Source organism: Euprymna scolopes, chromosome 26 (genome assembly GCF_053919585.1).
Source record: "Euprymna scolopes isolate OS-2025 chromosome 26, ASM5391958v1, whole genome shotgun sequence".
Lineage (NCBI taxonomy): Eukaryota > Metazoa > Mollusca > Cephalopoda > Sepiida > Sepiolidae > Euprymna > Euprymna scolopes.
The window spans coordinates 79,714,428-79,737,020 of record NC_136507.1 but is presented as its reverse complement, the minus strand read 5'-3'; the positions used below and the strand labels follow the sequence as shown (position 1 = coordinate 79,737,020).

At 34.5% G+C, this 22,593-nt stretch overlaps 1 pseudogene across 1 annotated transcript; it reads right to left on the bottom strand.

Annotated features, from left to right (window-relative positions):
- Positions 1-16: 16 nt before the first annotated feature.
- Positions 17-19,639, bottom strand: LOC145248211 (perivitellin-2 67 kDa subunit-like; annotated as a pseudogene). The gene is made up of 3 exons (XR_013863339.1): positions 19,342-19,639; positions 6,276-6,548; positions 17-1,064 (listed from the first exon to the last, which is right to left on the bottom strand). The product of XR_013863339.1 is annotated as a perivitellin-2 67 kDa subunit-like (transcript).
- Positions 19,640-22,593: the final 2,954 nt, after the last annotated feature.

Genomic DNA, 22,593 nt, shown 5'->3' with positions numbered 1-22,593 from the left:
TGTAGTTTGTCTGTTTTATGGCATATCAACGCGTAATTAATGAAAAACAAAACAATCAGACGTTAAATAATTACAGGAATTGAATCGGATAAGCTTATTAGTTAAGATGACGTCATTCTTCTGATCATTGTTACGACCTCACAGAATTGTAGTTGCGGTAACATTTTAGCTTGGAATTATTCCCCAACGCATGAAGCAGCCGCCATTTCTATTGTCAGTAAAATCGTTATAGACTGTTGTCCAACTGTTGGCCATAGCACACAATAATTTATCTGCTCCTCCTCCACACTGACGTCCATCTCCATCGGCATACCACTCGAAACATAGTTTCATATTACGATACCAAATTGGGGCAGCATCAGGAACCACCAAACGCCATTGCATCTGACAGCCCTTTTTATAACTATCACTATCGTCTCTGTATTCTGGTGTAAATTGGTTGACAAATGCGCAAACGTTTTTGGTAGCTCCACTACTACATCGACTATCAGTGCAGCACCACTGGTAACAGATTTTAGTTTGTTGTAGCCAACTTTGACTTACGTAGGCGGGCTTCTGGATCCCCCATTGCATGCGGCAGCCCCCTCTACGTCCGTCCGTAGTAGGTCGTCATGAATCCAGCATTTGCACAAAGGTATCGTCCAACGCCGCCACCGCATTGTCCAACGTCATCATCTGGACTCCACTTATAGCACAGTTGGACATTATCCAGGAACCACGATGGCACCTCCAGTTCTTCTTCCAACTTGTTACCGAGTTTTATAACAGCATTATGATCACTTGTATTCAAGGCTTTCACTTGATTTTTATAAGCAGAAATTTTCTGATAGAAACTTGGATATCTTTTTAAGCCTGCATTTAAGAGGTCCATCAGGGAATCGATATAGGCCTTATCGATATAGATTTGAGTAGCTTTTTCCATAGAATTTCTCTTTAAGTTATCTTCGATGAGGTCACTGATGTTTTTAAGTTTACCAGCAAAAATCCATGGGTTCTTATTTATAGTTGGTTGCCATTTGCTTATTCCACCTGCAGCCAGAAGATTTGTATCGCCTCCATAATACCTAAAAAAAAGTAATAATAAATTTGAATATATATATATATATATATATATAAATGTGTCGTGATTATAATATCATACCCTCCTGCATTTCGAATTACCGTATATCTGCGTATGAAATATTCTCTAGTTTTGATGCTGTGTTTAAAGTTCGAATTTACGTATCTCTACACTGTGCTGACGAAACGATATCAATAAATATTGTCTCGGAAACGATCGTACATGAAATTGTTATGGTGAATTCTTGAAACGGATGTAAATTAAGTCATAAATTTGTTTACCCCGTAATTCTAATCGTATATAAATACACACACACACACACACACACACACACACACACACACACACACACACACACACACACTATCTATCTATCTATCTATCTCTCTCTCTCTATATATATATATATATTTAAAGGGGGTTAGAACAGTAGTCTAAAGAGCAGAGTGTATTTTAATGTGATAGTAAAATTACTAATTTAATTAAAATACAAGAAAAGAACAGTGCCCGTTGTTATTCAGATATATAATAAGCTCGATAGGCAAATATACTAGAGCTACTTTAATATTTAGTAATGTGATTGATAATTTAAAATTAAAATTAGAATTAAAAATTAAAAATCTGTTTCATAAGAAGGAACAACAACAAAGTCAATAATTTGTACGATCGTTTCGGAAACGATATTTTTTATTGTAATAGACATTAAGCCACAGACAATAATTTTGACATATAGTTTTTTTTTTAAACAAAGTCTCATCATCAGCAAAAGTATTGGGTGGGGTTTTTTATATGTAGAAGACACCATAAATAAACCTAGCAATTTTTAAGTAAGGCAGATGTATCTGGAAAAAATTAAAATAAAAAGGAAAATATTTACTTGATAAGAAAAGTAATATGGGTTGAGAATAAAAAATAGAATAAAATCATAAATCTGAATTTAGTTTAAATATAAGGTTATAATAATATGTTTTTACTTTACAGGCGATTACGGTGAAATTATTTTTAGGTGATTACTTTGGAAACTTTGAACAAACTATCGCGACTTGTTTTCTTTTTTCGCCGGTTCGCAATTAAAACTTTTTGTTGCGAAAGAAATAATGTTCTCATTAGAATTCTGCAACCTATGATAATCCACCCGAAAATAAAAATGTGATTCTTTATTTTTCAAGCGATTAGGTGTAAACGGCTTGAAAAAAAAAAAATAAATAATGAATATAAAGTCGGTTTTGCATATAAAGTTAATGGAAAAATGATCGTTCTTTCGGACCAGACAACGTTTTAAGGGTATAGTCAACTTTGTTTGTTTTAAAGTTTTAGTCATGTTAATTTTCCTGATCAAAATTTAGTAAAAATATGTCATTGTGAATAGTCATACAAAATACGATTTCTTTTTTCGTACTACTAACCCTGTCTGGGCGGTAATGCGAAAAATTAAGCGATTACGAGTGGTTTTATGACATAGTCAATCAGATTTAAGATAAGTGGTAAACCATTTGCTTATCTGCCCTAAGAGTTAGAATGATCCGTATAAGGGGATCATTTTATGCTTAATTTATGTGTACAATTCAAGCCACTCTAAATTCTACAATAATTATTTATTTTTTTTGTATGTGTAATCGCCTAAAAAAAAGTAAAATCTCATTGAAGAGGTGACTTTAAACATTTTTTTTAAAATTTGATAAATTTCTAAACGTTCATCCTTTTACGTATCTTATCCCCAGTTTTAATTAACTCATTACGAGATTTTTATGTTTTTTTTCACTTGTCGCAAAAAAAAAAAAAATAAATAAATAAATAAAATAAAATAAAATAAATAAATAAATAAATAAATAAATGCAATAAAACGTAGGATTATTTCAAAGATGACCACTCCATACAACACGAGACCAGGTCGGCGCCAGAAAAAATTTAAAATAACGCTTTCAGGGGCGGCTTGCTTAACCCTTTTCATTTAACTCTGAACTTTGAGGGGTAACGTACCGACTTTTATTACCTAGGTGCTAAAATAAGTGTAAGCATTTCAAAGGGTTTCCTAAGGCAATAAAAGTAAGTGAACAGTTTATTATTTATTTTGTATGTCATAATTTAACAATAAAATAATTAAATTGGACCTATAAATCCTGGTTCAGCGTCACTTACTTTCATGGTAAAAATAAAAAATTTTTCTTATAAATAAACACATCTATGTTTGTTTTTATATAATTTCCAGGAAAAAAACTAAAAGAATCGTTTTGGAATCGAAAATTAGGCTCAAATTTTCCCGATTCCGATACCCGATTCCGATTAATCGTCACAACACTAATATATATATATATATATATATATATATATATATATATATATATATATATATATATATGTATGTATGTATGTATGTATGTATGTATGTATGTATATACGTTGCGTTTTAGTTTTTATTACCGTATCTTTCCGTTAAGTTACATTATTGTTTCAGCTACTCGGCCGTTTTTTTTGCCGTCTGTAGCTTCCTCAGACTTTTACAGAAATTTTCGTTATTATGGGTGAAAAGAGTGAATGAGGTCAGGTTAGGGGTGCCAGAAGAGCGGAAAAAAGAGGAAGGAACAAGGAGGAAAGGTGGGAGGGGGTGCTTGGTATGTCGGTAATGTTTTAGTTTTGGAGTTTAGAACTCGTGGGGGAGGGTTTGGGGAGTTCATCTCTGGTGTGGCCGAGGGCATAGGGACACATAGAGGGGGAAGGGGAATATGTGGGGGTAGGAGGAGGGGGTTACTTTAAAATTCGAGTCTTAATCTTAATGCTTTTGGCGTCTCTTTGGTGAGATGATTTCTTGATAAGTATGTCTTGACCTGTTGGGTGTTCGCTTATGTTCGGAGGCGGGGGGGGCTATGATTCGGTTTATTTATTTAGTTTTTATTTTGTTGTTAATTGTTTGGAGAGGGTTAGCTAGCGGCCGCGGGCGCGAGCATATGTTGTGCATATATTTGCACGCCAGGGCGGGGATGTATATGTACATGTGAACGTTTCTTTAAGTATATTTGCGTGTACTAGCATTAATTGAAACAGCATTATATAAAAGCTAGTCATAAATGCATATATATACATATATATACATATATATACATACATATATATATATATATATATTATAGCAAATAATTCATAAAACGGAGAAAAGAAATGAAAAATAAAAGAATAAATTAAAAATCAAAGATTAAAAATCCAGATGAACGGATATGGAGAGATTAAATATTTCTAAGACGAAATGATAGCAAGAGTTAATGTTCTCATCAGAAAAAATCGGAGTTATAATGTTGACAAATGTAGCTGGAGTGCTGAATGTTTTGTTTTCGATTCTACTGATGGCACTCAAATTATTTTTCTTTTTCATTTTTTAAAAATCAGTACTATATATTAGGTACAATATAATATTCAATAAAGACTTGGCTCTATAATAATAAATATGGAATCTGCATGAATTAAAAAAGATATAAGCGTATTTTACGAACTCCGATATTATTGAAGAAAAAACCCAATAAATTACTTGTCTGTTTTCACTATTTTTTCAACAAAAATTACTTTTTTCACACGTCTTCATAACATTAACAGAGAAATTATCGATGAGTTTTTTAAACCAAGAAACATCAAAATATATCCGCGCATTTATCTGATAAGCATATTGGTGCTCTTTATGTAATTTTAGGGGAGCTTACTTAGATCCCCACTTTCTGACCTTTTGTCACATATTGGTGATGTGTGCACCAATTACGTATCTACCCTCATTATGAGTCAAAAACATTTTAACAGGTTTTAAGTGTATGTATCTATGAAATCGGAATGTCATCATCTGACCGAAATAGTAGCTTTGTAGGCACGCGCTTCTTCTGTTCTTCTGTCTAGAAACCAAACATTAATTACCAAAGAGGGACCGTGTGTAGCATATTTTATGCACCCAACTTCTCGTTTTGCATGATTTAACGAGATTAGTATTTATTTTTTTACGTGGAGGTCACCACTTATCAAGGCCCGGAAGCCACTCAGGGATAAGGGTTATTGCGTGTATAGTAATCAAAGGGATAGTATCGTAGTAATCGTTAGTATTGGAGATTTGATAAAGTGTCTTACTTAAGGGGACGGTTCATCAGGAATTTGTTTATGTTAGATTTGAAGGCATCCAATTTGTAGTCAGGTGGGAAACAGGCAGGCGGAAGAGAGTTCCACAGGCGTGCACTTCTAAGAAAGAAGCTTTGTTCATGGAATCTACGTTTTGATTTAGGCACAGATAAGGAGTGGGGAAAATTATTGACAGTGATTTCAGATAGACGGATGTTTTTAGTTAAAGATTGGCGAGGGGGGTGCAGAGATTGGAGCTCAGGGTAGTACTTGCCATGGAAATAATGATAAAACAAAGACAGACTCGCAACGTCTCTTCTGTGGGAGAAAGGTTGCAGGGAAGAGAAAAGAGCATCCCCCATGTCTATATTACGCATCAAATCTGGACACCAGTATTTTTTTTAGTACAGAAAAACTGTCCAACATCTTCATCCACACACAAGATGTCCAACATCTTCATCCACACACAAGATGTCCAACATCTTCATCCACACACAAGATGTCCAACATCTTTATCCACACACAAGATGTCCAACATCTTCGTCCACACACAAGATGTCCAACATCTTCGTCCACACACAAGATGTCCAACATCTTTATCCACACACAAGATGTCCAACATCTTCATCCACACACAAGATGTCCAACATCTTTGTCCACATACAAGATGTCCAACATCTTTGTCCACACACAAGATGTCCAACATCTTCATCCACACACAAGATGTCCAACATCTTTTTCCACACACAAGATGTCCAACATCTTCATCCACACACAAGATATCCAACATCTTCATCCACACACAAGATGTCCAACATCTTTGTCCACACACAAGATGTCCAACATCTTCATCCACACACAAGTTGTCTTACTTCCTCTCCTACTCACCCAAGTTTAACAATTCCAAATTTTCACAGTTTAGTCCTAAAAATTTCCGTCGGCTTCATTCGGTTAACAAATTGTGGAGAAAAAAACTACTTGTTTGTTTTCACAAAATATTTCTTCAACAAAAATGTCTTTCTACACAACACAAGTTTGCATAAAAAAAAATTAGAATTGTATGCAGAGTACTTCTCGATGATTATTTTTTAATCGAAAAACATCGAAAAAAAATCTGCCCATTTACCTGATAAAAGTCTTGGTGCTCTTTATGAAATTTTTGTCCACTGTTTTTACTTCGCGCGAGTAACTTCCGCCCACTTTTAAAAAGCTAAAAAATAAGGCACTTGCTTCCGCTTTTACGTTACTGTCCGATTTTCCTCTGTAATAAGAGTTGTTGGTTTCCAGATAATACTGTAAAGTGCCGCCAAAATAGAGTTTGGAGAAATAATGTGTTCCAAAATACTCGATGAACCTAAAGTATTTCTCGGGGTCGCTTTCGAATGAGTCTGGCAGAAGCCTATATTAAAAAAAAATACAAAATAAATAAATAAAGAAAGAAAAATAAAGAAAAAAATAAATTTAAAGAAACAAAATATGTTATGTAATGAGAAGGGACAAATTCTTAACATGCGTCCATTCAACATATGCGTTTAATAATGTATGAGGGTCATTCCAAAAGTAATGCCTCCTATTTTTTAGCTAAAAAATGTTTAAGAGCTACGCAAACGGAAGTTGTAACATTGACACGTGTGACCGTTTGTGTTCCAGAATTTATTTTCTACATAGTAACCATCATCCCCAATGCATTTTTACCAGTGATGGGAAAGTGGCTGTGCATGGGCATCTGGAGCGCGCTTTGTCACTCACATCCCTGTCGTCACCTTAAAATTGATGAACTCATCTCTTAACTGTGCTGATACCAATGTTAAGACGACACCTATCTAAAACCGTAACTGCATCTATGAGCAAACTATGCTCTTTATACAAATGTCCCATAAAAAACACAGGATTATGCGAACGCAGATATTCAGTATACAAAATTCAATGCAAAATTTGTAATGAATCATATATCGGAAGTTCTATAAGACCGTTACATATCCGAATTAACGAACACATTACCGCCAATCCATCGTCATTCTTCAAACATGCGTCCATGGAACATAATCCGGATAAAAAACATAAATGTGAAAATTTCAGCAAATGATAGGAATCAGGGAAACCTCAATACTGACTGAAAAATTAAAACAAAAAATTAATAGTAAAACAGAAAAATCTAACATATTTCTAATAAAGACACAAACAGATGAATTATTTTCCATATACGGTCTCAGCCATAATTCATACAGCAAAAAATAAAATATAAAAATAAAATAAAATAAAAAATAAAAAAATGCTCACCTTAACACCTACATAATCTAAACAAATTAGCAAATGAATAAATAGGTATAATGTGTTCCCCTTTCTAACCACATTTAAACAGAATTTATAATTACTTTCCCACTAATCATATATCTATAGATAAGTGAAAAAAATCACCCCCATTAATCGTTTATATAATCATTGAAGCTCTGGTGCGTCTATATGCTTACAGGAACATTTAAAAAAACAACGGCCAGTTATAACCATATGAAACAGAAATTTGAATTAAAATCTTATAAAAACATTTAAATAGGCACCGCCAAAACTGGAGGGGGGCAGGTAAGTACTTTTTGACGGACCGTCTTTTTAAAAATCTGCAAAAATCAGGTAATTCTCCAATCAATACGAAATTTTCAGCGATTATTAAAAGAAGAATGAACTTTATAACAGTGTACTTATTTTTCATAAACAATATTTCTATATCTATATTTTTTTTGCTTACAAAACCCACCTTGTTTTGAAGGGGTTCCAAATATACATTTAATCATCTGAAACTGAACAAAACATATTATGTTGTTGTAAGGGACGGGATTATAGATTAAAAAAAACCCCAAAAACAAAACTTGTTTGCATACCTTATTTTGATGTCTGAATATCAGAACTTCGATTGTGTTTAATTATCCCGCTTTTGAGTTTTGAAGTGTGAAATTCGGTGAATATGTTAAGTAAAATAATTAATTTAAGTTAAGCAAAACAAAAAAAAATTTCTTAAAAATATTTATACGAAAAAAGCCATTTTAAAATCTTTGATAAATAAATTAACAATTTCTTTTTAGCGAGCCGAATAATGACCATTATGAAACAGGGCATGCTTTGAAGAATCGATACAAAAAAAAATCGATAAATATTGTGCCCTTTGTGCTAAAAATATCATTATTTTTTCGATCAAGTTTGGAAACGTTTGCCGCCTTTCGACTACGGTGGACCAAACGCGCTGAAATATTTTTTATTCTGCTTTAAATTGCCCCCTCCCTATTTTGGAGAGCCTGCCCCCCACACACATACACATTAAAAACCAAACTCATACAAATGGTCACCCATCTGGTACTGGCCAGCCTCAGAAATTTTCGTCACTGAAAAATAAGTTTTTTTGGCTTTTTGGTCTTCCGTAGTTTGCTTTTTATCAAGTACAAATGTACACAGTAATCACATCGACTCGAAGTTACTGGTTGCCTATATGAATAAGTGGAATTATTTGAAACGCAGGTACTTATATTATAATAAAAAAATAGAATTACTTCCCTTGAACATGGCTGATTTAATTAAACTTTGAGCTTTGAGCATTTGGATAAAAAATCAAAAAGAAAAAAAAAGAAAAAAAAAGAATTATTTCCCCTGAACATGTAACTTATTAATTGATCTTTGAGCGTTTGGATTTAAAATCTTACAAAAACAGTCACTTTACAACTGACAGAGGATTTGTTTTTCAACTGATGATGGGTAATCACCCGAAAGAACCTTTGGAATAAATACCATCCACAGTTGAAAAAAAAATTCAGGTAGATAAATAAATAAAGAAAAATAAAGAAATAATATAAAAAATATTGACTTATTTATCATTCATTTATTTATTTATATATCTGCTCATAACGACTGTACATTCCTGCGTTGTAAGCCTTCAAAAATACTTTGTACTGATATCAACTGCATCGGCTTCGTAAACGTTCAACAGGCGCCGACGAATTTTTTTCCGCATGGAGGAATACAGTGACGCACCTCTCCCTTTAACGCACACCCATGACACTGGCTGCTTTCTTAGAGTCTCTTACCGTCAATATGCGCAACAGATGTATGAAGTTTCAAGGAATGAATGCATAAGTTCAGTCATCATAACAATGCAATTTCCAATCACCTATTATCCATTCAGACGGAACAAAAATAGGAGAAATCTTTTGGAACGCCCTTCATAAATACAATTTAAGTGCGACAGAAGAACAAACAGGATATTTCAAACTTAAGTGTGACAGACCAACGAAAATGATATTTCAGACTTAGTTGTGATAGATCAATGCAAATGATATTTCTAATTGAAGTGTGACTGTGCAGCGAAGGATGACGGACCAATGAAAAATGATGTTTTCAAACTTAAGCATGACAAAATGTTGGATTTCTTTTGTACCAACAATTATGTTTTGGTGTCGTATTTCTGATATTTTTTATTAAATCTATAAATATAAAAGCGAAAATGTATGTATGTATGTGTGTTCGCTTTTTCTATATGTCTACAAAAGGCTTTTTTTCAGAGAAGCGGTAGGTCAGTTCACAACTTTTTAAAACTTTTTATATCACATATAAATCGTAATATCTCACACTTAACAACGAAGCTCGCCTGTCTATTTAATTTGATCGATTTCGGGAAGATAAATATTCAAGATTTGTCGCTCGCCGCATGTGGGTTAGTCTTTTTCCTGGTGCCCGGAAAACTCGTTCCGGGAAAACTCGTCTCGGGAAAACTCGTCTCCGGAAAACTCGTCTCCGGAAAACTCGTCTCCGGAAAACTCGTCCCCTTTCGCTAGATAGGAAAACTGGTCCCTTATTGAATAAATATCGATTGAAAACACATTTTATGATCATTCTTGAAGGAGATTTTTTTTTTAAATAGATTATAGCCCCCCCCCTAATATTTAAAAAAAATATTTTTACTTGTTTAATGTTTTTTTTTTTTAAATAAAATCGATTTTCTAAGTGTCCGTTTTCTACCTAACTGGCTAAGTTCTTAGTGGTTTCACTTATATTAAAGCGTTTATTATGTTCATACAAAGTTAAATACAAATTTTTTGTTGTTCTTATTTTAACGATGTTTTTTGGAGTCATAAAAACAATAATTAAAAACAAAACCAAAAAAATTAAAAATAGGCAGCGATTCGATTTTTCGTTGCTTTTTGTTTTTGTTTTTTAATTATGATAGTTTTTTGTTGTTATGTTTTTGTTTTCTCTCATACAAAATGCACTCATGCGTTATTTAAAATTATAATTTTATCAATTATCAACATTTATTGTCGTCCTGTCAAATTTTGCAAAAATTAACTGATAAATTAAAAACGAAATATTTTTTTTGGCGCGAGCGCGAGGGATGTCATGTGCTAACAATCTCCCGTTAACTAATTTTTAATTTTTTTTAATTTTTACTTCAAAATTCTAAAATCAATCATTAAGAGAAAAAGTAATCACTAAATAAATTTATTAATCAATTTTCGGGTTTGTATTACTGTACACATAGATTCGAAAAAGTTGTCAAAAAACAAATATATAACAAATAAATGTTATCAAAGGCAAGATAAATTACTTTTCTACCAAACTGGATATAATTTTCGTGTTTTCATTCAATTTAACATGTTTATTCAGCTCAAAAAGCACACAGTGTTTACCGATGTATTGGAAAATTCAAGATGGCGGCCGATTCTCTCTTTAACACGGTAAGTTCGGGAAAAGGTGTTATAAATAATAAACTAAAGAAAATGCTATTAAAAAACCACCGAATATATGTCAAGTTATGTCACGGTAACATATATTGAGCAAATTTCTAACAGTATTTTGTCTAGTTTATTATTTATTACACCTTTTTCCGAACTTACCGTGTTAAAGAGAGAGTCGACCGCCATTTTAAATTTTCCAATACATCGGTAAACACTGTATGCTTTTCGAGCTCAATAAACATGTTAAATTGAATAAAAATACGAAAATTATATCCAGTTTGGTAGAAAAGTAATCTATCTTGCCTTTGATAACATTTATTTGTTATATATTTGTTTTTTGACAACTTTTTCGAATCTATGTGTACAGTAATACAAACCCATAAATTCTTTTTATATTAATATAAAAAAAGCGGTCTCGTTTCTGAACATACTAACCGCTTTAAAATAAGTGAAACCACTAAGAACTAAACCAGTTAGGTAGAAAGCGAACACTTAGAAAATCGATTTTATTAAAAAAAAAAAAAAAACATTAAACAAGCAAAAAAATTTTTTTTTAAAATATTATGGGGGTTATAGTCTATTTTAAAAAAACAATATCTCCTTCAAGAACGATCATAAAATGTGTTTTCAATCGACATTTATTCAATAAGGGACCAGTTTTCCTACCTAGCGAAAGGGGACCAGTTTTCCGGAGACGAGTTTTCCGGAGACGAGTTTTCCGGGGACGAGTTTTCCCGAGACGAGTTTTCCCGGGACGAGTTTTCCTAAATTCCTTTTTCCTATAACATCTTGGGTGTGGGGGAAAAAAGCGTTCAGCAGTAAATGAATACTATTCCGCAGTCAAACTTAAAACGGGCACCTGCTAAATCCAATTAAATAAATTCAAACGTGTTTCCGTTAGCATCTCGCGGTGGAGCAATGGTTAACGTCGCACTTTTTATTTCACACTTTAATTTACAACTTTGCCTCAACGGTTCGTGTTCGATCCTCATACTTACTTTTTTTTAACCCCCCCCCCAAACACCCAGGCTACGCCGGGTACCTCTCACTAGTATAAACTAAAAATAAAAATGTATCATATATCGGAAGTTCTATAAGACCGTTACATATCCGAATTAAGGAACACATTACCAGCAATCATAAGTAATAAACTTTAAAGAATAAAAAAAAAAATAATTAACCTTTTTTTCTGATTGGTCTAAAACTTTTGGTTATTTGAAGCCGCCATAAATAAGGAAATAAAAGAACTACCATCTGTTAGCATAGCTAGAAAGCAATCGTTCGTTTTGGAAATTAGAAGAGCATCGCCCCCCCCCACCGGGCAGCTATACTCTCGTAAGTTGGCCCGTTATATCCTACATTTTTTCGGGGATTTAATTTTTCAAGTTGGATCCAATTTTTGCGGTGCGTTAGTTTATTAACGATGAAGATACAGAACAGTAAAGAATGGATTTCTACATAACACCGTTGTTCCAGCGTCTGCATAAGTGCCGAAACGTGTTAAGGTCCTTTCTTGATCCTCGTGAATTTGAAGAAAGAATCTGATCAACTTTAATCATCCTTCTAGTATAAGGGAGTACCTGAAAAACCAAGTGTATTAAGTTTTGTTCACAAAACTTACAATGTAACCCCATTTATATTTTTGTATTCTATTTTTATCTGGTTCGTGCATTTTATTTATATTTGATACTTTATTCAATTTGGTTTTGTACGAAACTGCCGCGGATTTTGTAATGAAAAGGCAATTAACGGAATTTTGAGTTCGTCACCAAAATCCGTTTTTCATGGTAAAAAAATCAAAGAAACAAAAAGGAGAAAAAAACATATAAAGCAAATTTTTCGGAAATGGGGAACCAATGGAACTGAGCAAAAGAAATACAGACCCGAATATGTTTAAAATGATCCAAGTTTATTAAAAAAAAAAAGCTATCAATTGCCTTTATTTCCCAAGGCTGGGGTTAAAAAACCTTAAAGAAACATTTAAAATGCGTAAAAAAATAACACAAAAATACGACAATTCTTACTTGTAAGAAAGGCTGAAAGAAACATATTAAAAACAGAAAACAGTCCCTTTTTTTAATTCAGTCTTTCTTTTAACGAAATGTTCAGTCTTGGACACAATGTTTTTTTTTTCTTTTCCGAAAGGAATCACAAACAAAAAGTTTCTTTGACCTTAAATGGGAGAAAGAATTAAAATAATTTTTCTTTGTGAAGGTTCAGATACCTTTTAATTCAAAGGGGAGAAACAGAAGACCATAACGGCTTTATGTGTACAAATACGGGGTAAATTCTTGTATTATGGAAGATTTCCTTTCTGAAGGAAACTTCGGTTGAATAATCTTTCAATTTCCTAGGGCCGATATTTCTGCTCGTCTCGTCGGCGAAATTAATTTTTGTTCTTTACAGAAAAGAACTCCTCAAAACACGGCGGTTTCTTTCGTTAATACTTTAAGAATAGTAATTTACCAGTTGTAAGACTCTTGTTTGCCTTTTAATAACTAGTACTAATTTTCCAGTCGTAAGACCTAGTTGTGTTATAATGACTGCGAATAAAATAACGTTAAAAGTTTAGTATCTCCTAATGGGGTTCTAAACAAACGTCTTTCTCTAAAGGAGAAAAATTAGGAAAATTAATTTTAACGTCAAGACCCTTTTGACGGAGAACGAAATTAGCCTCTGTTGGAATTTTTTTTTGTACCAATAATGGTGCATCCCCCATGTTTACATTTATCATTGTTTATCTGGTTCTTATATATGATTTTTTGTATTTTGTATCCATTATGATTTTTAGTTTCGTATATTTTGGGTTTGTACGAAACTCCCTTTAATTTGGAGAAAAGAGAAATGCTAGCTCTGTAATGACGTCACGAGCTCAGCGCGTATTTGGCCCTCTTTTGAAATTCTGCTGACGAGGAGAGTGAACGTGTTGTTTATTGCCCGGCGCTGAAAATGGAATTTTGACGAGCCTCCTTCAAAGAAGTAAACCCGGCAAGAAATTAATACCCGCCTGTGACGAGACAGACTTCTGGAAACTATTTACGTGACTACGGTTCTGCACGTATTTTAGGAGGAGGGAAATTAAAGAAAATACCTTTTTACGTGACAAGCTGTTATGGAATTTCCTATCCGGACAAGCGACGAGGTCTTGCTCCTGTAATACATGTGTGTCTACGGTTTTCATGCAACATGGAGGGAAGGAAAATTCTAAAAGAACTTTAAACAAAAAAAAAAAAAAGAAGAAAAAGGCACGTGCCTAACTGGCTTTCAATTGTGAGTACGCTCCTAAAATTAATTTCATATGCGAGTGTGATTAGGAGATACTACTATTTTGTATATTCTTGTTGTATTCGTTAATGGATACACACAACTTCTTTATAAGAACCAGCAGTGTTGTTATTTTTTCATTACATGTTACTTTTTTCATATGCTACCTTGGCGTTTAAGGTTAATGCCCGCAAAGGGAAAAATTTGCAACTTATTGTAAATAAAGTTTCTTCGTCGTTTCAAAACAAGACATTTATATTTCATTCTTTACTCCCTCCCCCTCTTTTGTTTGATGCTTTTTTCAGCTTAGTTACTTTACCGTCGAATTTATCTGGAAGCAAGATAAATTCCGACACCTTCTTCTTCTTAGGCCGGCTAGGCTCGAACTGATGAAAATGGGCAAAAGCTAGTGACATATGGCCGAGTGGTCCTAGACGTTGTATCAAAGTTTACAGTTACCCAAAGGTGCTGAGTTCAATCCTGAACGAAGGCAGTGAAAAAGTAACATTGAAAAACAGAGAATCAGCAACTATGTCCCAAAGCCTAGCTGGAGTCCGAACACGGTACCCTCGTAAGAATAATAAAGGGTTGGGTTCGAGACTCCTAACAAACCGTTCACTTGACGAAGGCCGGAGGGCAAAACGGCCGAAACGTTGTGACAATAACAACCAAGATTAGGAAGTCAGTCCGACAATCTCGTCCGTATTCATATTTGGCCAAACAAAACGTTCCGCTATTAATTTCACGGTGGCACGTTTTTCTGGGTGGGACAAATTGTGGAAGTGCTGGAAAACTTGTCGTCTAAGGCTGGGTGAAATATAAGGGTGAGGGTGTTTTTGTGAAACATCGCAATAGAAAGTTGTTGTTCCGAATGGAATCGGCATTTCTTTCAGCTTCAGTGAAGTTTTGTCCATTATAGATGGGAGCGTGGTATCGGTTAATTGCTCTTGTGCTATTAATTCCATACTTAGTGGAGTGGAATTTACAGAAGCACTTGTTGCGCGAGATAAAGCGTCAGCTACAACGTTTTCCTGTCCTTTTACGTACCGTATATCGGTGGAATATTGGGCTATAAAGTCCAGGTGTCGAATTTCTCGTGGACCATATTTACGATATGTGTGTGTAGAGAAAATGTTAGAGGTTTATGGTCTGTATAAATGGAAAATTTTCTGCCTTCGAGGAGATGTTTAAAGTGCTTAATTGCAAGGTAAATTGCAAGTAACTCTCTCGAGAAAGTTCTATATTTAGTCTGCGCTTTGTTTAACTTGGCAGAGAAGAATGAAATAGCGGTCATTTTGTTGTCAGAAATTTGGTGAATGACAGCTCCTACTGCTATTTCCGATGCGTCCGTCGTAAGAGTGAGTTCCGTTGTATCGCTATCTTAGATATAAGTGAGTTTGATGAAGTTTGCCAAAGCAGTTTTCGATTGTTCGAAGGCCTGTAGTGCAGGTCCTTACAAAACTAACTTTTGGTTTTTGGTTCGGTTTTTTAACAAGTCCGTTAAAGGTGCGAGTAACGTGGAACAGTTAGGAAAAAAACGTCGGTAATAGTTAATTATGCCTACAAAACGGCGTACTTGCCTGGCAGATGTCGGTAGAGGGAAATTCGAAATAGCACTTACTTTTTCAGGCAAAGGGGAGATTCCATCCTTGTCAATTAAATGACCGAAAAATTGAACTTCCTGGTGGCCAAAAACACATTTATCGGTGTTTAGTTTAAGACCGAAATGTGACAGTCTTTCAAAAGTTTATTCCAAGTGTAGCCGGTGTTCTTCGAGGTTTCTGCTGGCGATTAAAACGTCATCCACATAAACGAATATGAACGGCAGACCTCTGAAAATTTCGTCAATCAAACGCTGAAAAGTTTGACAGACGTTTCTCAACCCAAAAGGCATCCTTAGGAACTCGTAAAGGCCAAATGGTGTGGTTAGTGCGGTTTTATGAATGTCTTCTTCCGCGACTGGAATTTGAAAATATGCCTTAACGGGGTCCAGTTTGGAGTAAATTGTAGCGCCTTGGAATCCATTGGCGAAGTCATGGATATGGGGAATAGGATATCTATCTGGAACAGTTTTTGCGTTTAAACGTCTAAAATCTCTGCACGGTGGCCATGTGGTTTTGTCAGCTTTCTGTACCATGTGGAGTGGTGATGACTAAGCACTTTTCGAGGGCCGTATTATTCCCATGTGTAGTAGGTTTTGAAACTCGGATTTTGCCAATTTGTATTTTTCCGGTTTTAAACGTCTGGGGTTTGAATAGATGGGCGGTCCTGTTGTCTTAATATAGTGCTTAGCGCTGTGTTTGATGGGGTCCGTGTTTTTAAACGGCTGGAAAAGTTGAGGAAATTTTTGGAGTAACCGGCGGACGTGTAAATCTTTAGGTAGGGCAGTGCTGATTTCGGTGGTTAAAAATTTCGAGGTAGTTTATCTCACTGAAATCTTCGTTTCGTTGTCTGTCAATGTGTGATGAGTCATGTCGACAAACAGGTTGAAATGGGCTAAAAAGTCCGCCCCCAAAATTGGAGTGGTCACGCTGGCTATGGTGAAATTCCATAAAAAAATTCCTCCGCATTCCAAGGTTCAAATTTAAGGGGTTTTCTCCAAAAGTGGGTATTTTGGTACCGTTGGCGGCTTGTAAGTTGAAAAATTGGGTCCCTGTTGGATGGCCATGCGGTGTCGGTATGACGCTGATTTCCGCTCCGGTGTCTATTAAAAAGTTATATCCGTGAATTTTATCTCGGATATAAAATAGACGACCTTTTTTGTGTGCTCCAGCTACAGTCGTCGTCGTTACTGGCTGGAATGTTCGTTTCCCTGTGCCGGTTTTTTGAACGCGCAGGGTTTAGTGCATCTTCTCGCGTCAACGCCGAATCTTCTGTGGTAGAAACACACATCTTGTCTATCTCGTGACGTGGATCGGTTTCTGCTTGAACTTCTTCGCCTGTAATTTCGCCGCGTGTCGTCGTGGTTTCTGTGAGAATATTGACGCGTTTGAAGTGCGTCGGCTAGCTGCTTCGAAAGCTTCTCAACCGCCGACTTTAATTCTGCTACTTCCTCGTCTCGGTTTCGGTCAGGTTGCAGTTGGTGGGCATATACTTGTCGGCTCCGGGAACTTTCGTGAATTCTGTCGGCTATGTCGGCGAGCTTTTCTGTTGCCGTCTCCTCCGACATCGGAGCGAGGATTTGTTTGGTAGTTGGGGGTAATTTACCCGACCATAGACTCTTCATAATGCTGTCCGACATTTTGTTGTCTCCCAGCAAGGCTTTCATGTGGCGAAGTAGTTGAGAAGGCATACGGTCTCCTAACTCCACTTGTGTGAACAAGTTACGAAGCATGGCTTCGTTAGAAACACTGGTTCGTTGCAGGATTGCTTGCTTCAACGTGTCGTACGGTCTTTCCTCCGGTACATTTTCGAGGAAATCCGTGACTTCCTCAACCACCTCCAACGGCAGTTTTTCCACTAAATAACAGTAACGTGCTCATTGTGACGTTACCCGTTTAGCGTCAAATATGGCTTGTAGGTGGATGAACCATATTTTTGTATTTGTCGGGTTGAAGGGTGGAATATTTAATGCCATGGTTTCGTTGGAGTCCGTCTGTTGTAGTTCCATTTTTTTTGTTGTTGAAATGTTTATATTTCAATGTCGTGTGCGCGGTTTGAAATTGTTCCTCCTCGTGGTCGACAAGTTTTTTTTGTTTGTGAGAGAAAAATTGTTTTTCGTGCGTGCCGTGAATTTGTGTGGAACGGTTTAGCTTACACCGCGTGTCTTGTTCACTCATTCATTTCATTTTAAATAAAGGAGGGTCACCATTTCATGTTGCACGTGGCAAGAAAACGAAATGGAGTACAGGAACTAAAAATGAAATACTGGAATAAAATAAACATGTCGTTTATTTCTGTTGAGAAACGATGGTCTTCGTGTACACGTGTTCATTCAGCCGTTGACGACTACGCGCGTGGAAGGAATAGAGAAATGCGAAGTGGCAAGCCGTCTGTAGAAAGAAAGGGTTAAACCGTGGCCTTCGTTATAAAGATGGCCGGCTAGCTGAAAAAAATGACGTCATCGCCGAGGTCCCAACAAGCAAGATATGTGGAACTTCTAGACTGTCAATAATGAACAGTAATTTTTGCAGACAGCGTTACAAAACTTCAAAATTGGATTAAAATAAAGAAATAAAGAAAGAACACGATGATTTATACTGAAACTCATCTAATATTAATAATAAAAAAATAATAAAATAAAATAATAATAAAAAAACACAAGTTGTTTGTTTAAGTATTATAAGCAATTGAATATTTCGTTGTATTATAGATTTTAAAGATTAGAATGCGTTCTTTAATTACTTATAAATTACATTTTAAAACAGTGAAGGAACACGATTTGATTTGTAGTAAACTTGAAGTTTATTTAATATAATTAAATGAAAATTATGCATGTAAGATTATGAATATTTGAAGCAGAACACAAGCAAAACATTTGATATGAGTTAAGACAATAAACAAATATTAAAATTAAACTATTTTTTTTAATCAAAATGAACAATATTTTTTAAATCAAAATGAACAATATTTTTTAAATCAAAATGAATTTTTAAAAAGTCAAAATGAATTTTTGGGTTTGTATTACTGTACACATAGATTCGAAAAAGTTGTCAAAAAACAAATATATAACAAATAAATGTTATCAAAGGCAAGATAAGTTACTTTTCTACCAAACTGGATATAATTTTCGTGTTTTTATTCAATTTAACATGTTTATTCAGCTCGAAAAGCATACAGTGTTTACCGATGTATTGGAAAATTCAAGATGGCGGCCGATTCTCTCTTTAACACGGTAAGTTCGGGAAAAGGTGTTATAAATAATAAACTAGACAAAATACTATTAAAAAAACCACCGAATATATGTCAAGTTATGTCACGGTAACATATATTGAGCGAATTTCTAACAGTATTTTGTCTAGCATGTCTGGCTTTCACTTTAAAGGAAGTGATGTTTCGCATGTGTGTGTACTTGTGCGCGTATGTGTGCGTATATGTGTGTACGTTAGCGTACGTGTGTGTGTGTGTGCGCGCGCGTGAATGTGAGTGTATATGAGGCTGTGTATATGCGTGCGTGTGTGTGTGTGTGCGTATGTACGTGTGTATATGTAAGGGAAAACATGTTCGAACAACAGATAGGAGAGAGGGGATGTGAGAAAGATCGAAACTTACCAGTCCACATGCATTTTAGCATATTTGCCAAGTTTCAGTGCAAACGTTGGTACGAGTTCAGCTGTCCGTGTCGACTGGTGAGATACAACGCGTTCAACATAGCACGAATCATAATAAAAATTCGATGTTATTCTCTTATAAGAGGCACTTGCTGAAAAAACCCCTACTATGTCTAAGCCAACACTTGCACGCATCATTTTCAGAACATCGGATGATTTCTTGAAGATTTGGACTCCCGATCTCAAAATGCCCCCGGGTTTGTTTGTGACGGAAATAACTTGATCCGGGATATCATAACTAGATTGAAAAAAAAAAAAAGAAGATATGTATCATAATATGTTTCACCTTCATATACAGAAACAAGAAGTTATAAATGTTACCCACACCTGCGTGTATAATGTTACCCAACACGGTGTAGACTCGGTCGCAAAGTAGACTAAGAATAGGAAAGAACTTCAACTCACTTTTTCCCAATTGTAACAGCAGCATTTAGTTCCTGATTCTCCCGTCAGCGCGACTTCTCATTACGACTGTGACGTCACCCACATCTCTAAAGTGCTCTCGAACGTCATCCACGTCTCTTACGTGATCGTCTTCTCTAACATGATTTTCCTCCTTTTTATAGGCTTTTTCTTCACCGGTTACATCATTTCGCATGCATTTGTGTCCGCGCCCTGTTACACATGTAAATTTTGATTGTTATTTTTATGGCGTTTTTGAAGAGCAACCCTTTATCAATGTTTTATTAATATTTATTTATAGTAGGTGTGCTGTGTGTTTTAATTGAATACTTGCGCCTTAATGCTCAGTATATAATTTCTTGCAAGAAACTGTAACTTGGGTCAAAATAATAACATCCTATTTTCCCCTTGTTTTCAGCTCAGTACTCTTTCTAACAAAACCGGATGTTTGATCTTTCAACAGTTATGCTCACGTGGCAGAAAGAAACGCAATTTCGTCTTTCTGCACATATTGTCATTCTACCGACCAATCAGATCTCAGCAAGGTATCTTTAACATCAGCATACAACTGACCAGCATAAAAATACTGTTTTTTCATTTAAGGAACACTGGGGGCTGGTTCCCCAACATTACTGCTTGACACGAATGTGATTAACCAGATCTCACGAAGGCATCGTCGTCGTCGTCGTCGTCGTCGTCGTCGTCGTCCTCCTCCTCCTCATCATCATCATCATCATCATCGAATTGGTTTGTACAAAAATGATGTTTCTTCACTTAAGGTGCGCAACTAGATTTCACCAAATTATCATCGTCGTCGTCATCCAACCGGTTTGTACAAAAATGCGGTGTTTCTTCACTTAAGATGCATTGGAGGTTGATCCCCCAGATGTTCTGCTCGACAAAACTTTGATCCACCAATTGCCCTTGCCGCCAGAATCCCTGCCAGACGAGGCATTGTTGTCCACCACGTTAATGATGACTGACCAGATTTCTATAATCCTCATCCACGATGATTGCAACAACGGAGATGTTAACTGCCGTCAACTGCTTTTGCCATAATCATCACGGCAACTAGAGGGAGGTGATAGTGGCTTAGTAATTAATAAGTAGTAGTTAATAACACAGAGTAACAATCTGAGTGTACCAAGTTCGAATCCAGTTCATCAGGCATAATTACTTTCACTTAAGAATGTTAGCAACCTTCATGTGGCCCTTTCCGTAAGTACCTGATGTCTTTCTAGAAAAAAATTCTTATTAGAGAGATATCAGGAAAAAGAATGCCAACAATAATCATCTGATTTATACGAAATGAATGATGTTCAACAACAACAACAACAACAACAACAATAACCACAGCAACAACAACAGTAGCAGCAGCAACAACAACAAGGACAACAATAAAAACAACAACAATAACAACACAACAACCACAACAACAATTATAACAACAACAATAACAGCAACAATAAAAACAACACAACAGCAACAACAAAAACAATAACTACAAGAGCAACAACAGCAACAATAAAAACAGCAATAACAACAAAAACAACAATAGCAACAATAACAAAAACAGCAACAACAATAACCACAACAGCAACAACAGCAACAATAACACAAACAACAACGAAAACAAAAACAAAAAACAACAATAATAACCACAATAACAATAACAGCAACAACAAATACAATTGTAGTCAATAGAGGAGCAACAGTTCTTTGATTTTTAGTTTCCATGTTTGAACTTGTAAAGTTCTAATGACACAAAAGGGAAATAGAAGTCAACAAAATGATTCTTAGATATTAATATTTATTAATTAGTATTATTCAATTAATATTATTCAATTAATATTTATTAATTAATATTTATCAATTAATATTATTCACTTAATATTTATCAATTAATATTTATCAATTAATATTTATCAATTAATATTTATTAAATAATATTATTCAGTTAATATTTAGTAATTAATATTTATCAATTAATATTATTTAATTAATATTTATCAATTAATATTTATCAATTAATATTTATCAATTAATATTTATCAATTAATATTTATCAATTCTAGTTTTTACATTTTCTTTTCACTGATAAGAACACAAGTCCAGACAACGAAAAAAGGCAATGAAAATTTGTCAACATAAAATTATAAGTGATTATGTATATTAAAAATAACCCAACTATTTTAAATAAATTTAAAGTGTATTTTCTTAATTAAAAATTAATTACTAACATGTTTGTTTTTTAATTTTTGTTTCATATTTAAACATATTTTAATGTAATGTAACAGTTTGAATTGTTTTCTTTATAAAAGTTAATTAGTCTCTTATAATATAAAAACTTATAGGTGTTGTTGTAATAATAATAATAATAATAATAATAATAATAATAATAATAATAATAATAATAATAATAATAATAATAATAATAGATATAGGTGTGTCAGAAATTTCGTGAAAAATATTGAATAATTCCACCCCGTCTTTCCAAGCTTATAACTCCTCAAAAAATGTAATTCAAGCCCTAATTTTTTTTCAATTAAAGGAGCAAGGACCAAGGTTACATTAAAATAAAAATAAAACAAAACAAACAACGTGTTTTTTTTAAACAAAAGGTTTTAAACTTCGGACTTTACAGGTGACTTTCTAAAAAACACTACTTTTTTATTTTAAATTTGACTATATTATTTATTGATCATTTATCTTCAATTTGTGATATATAACACTTTGGTGAGTAAATTAATTATTTACTTTTTAACAGACATTTCAAAATGGGAGGCGTGAA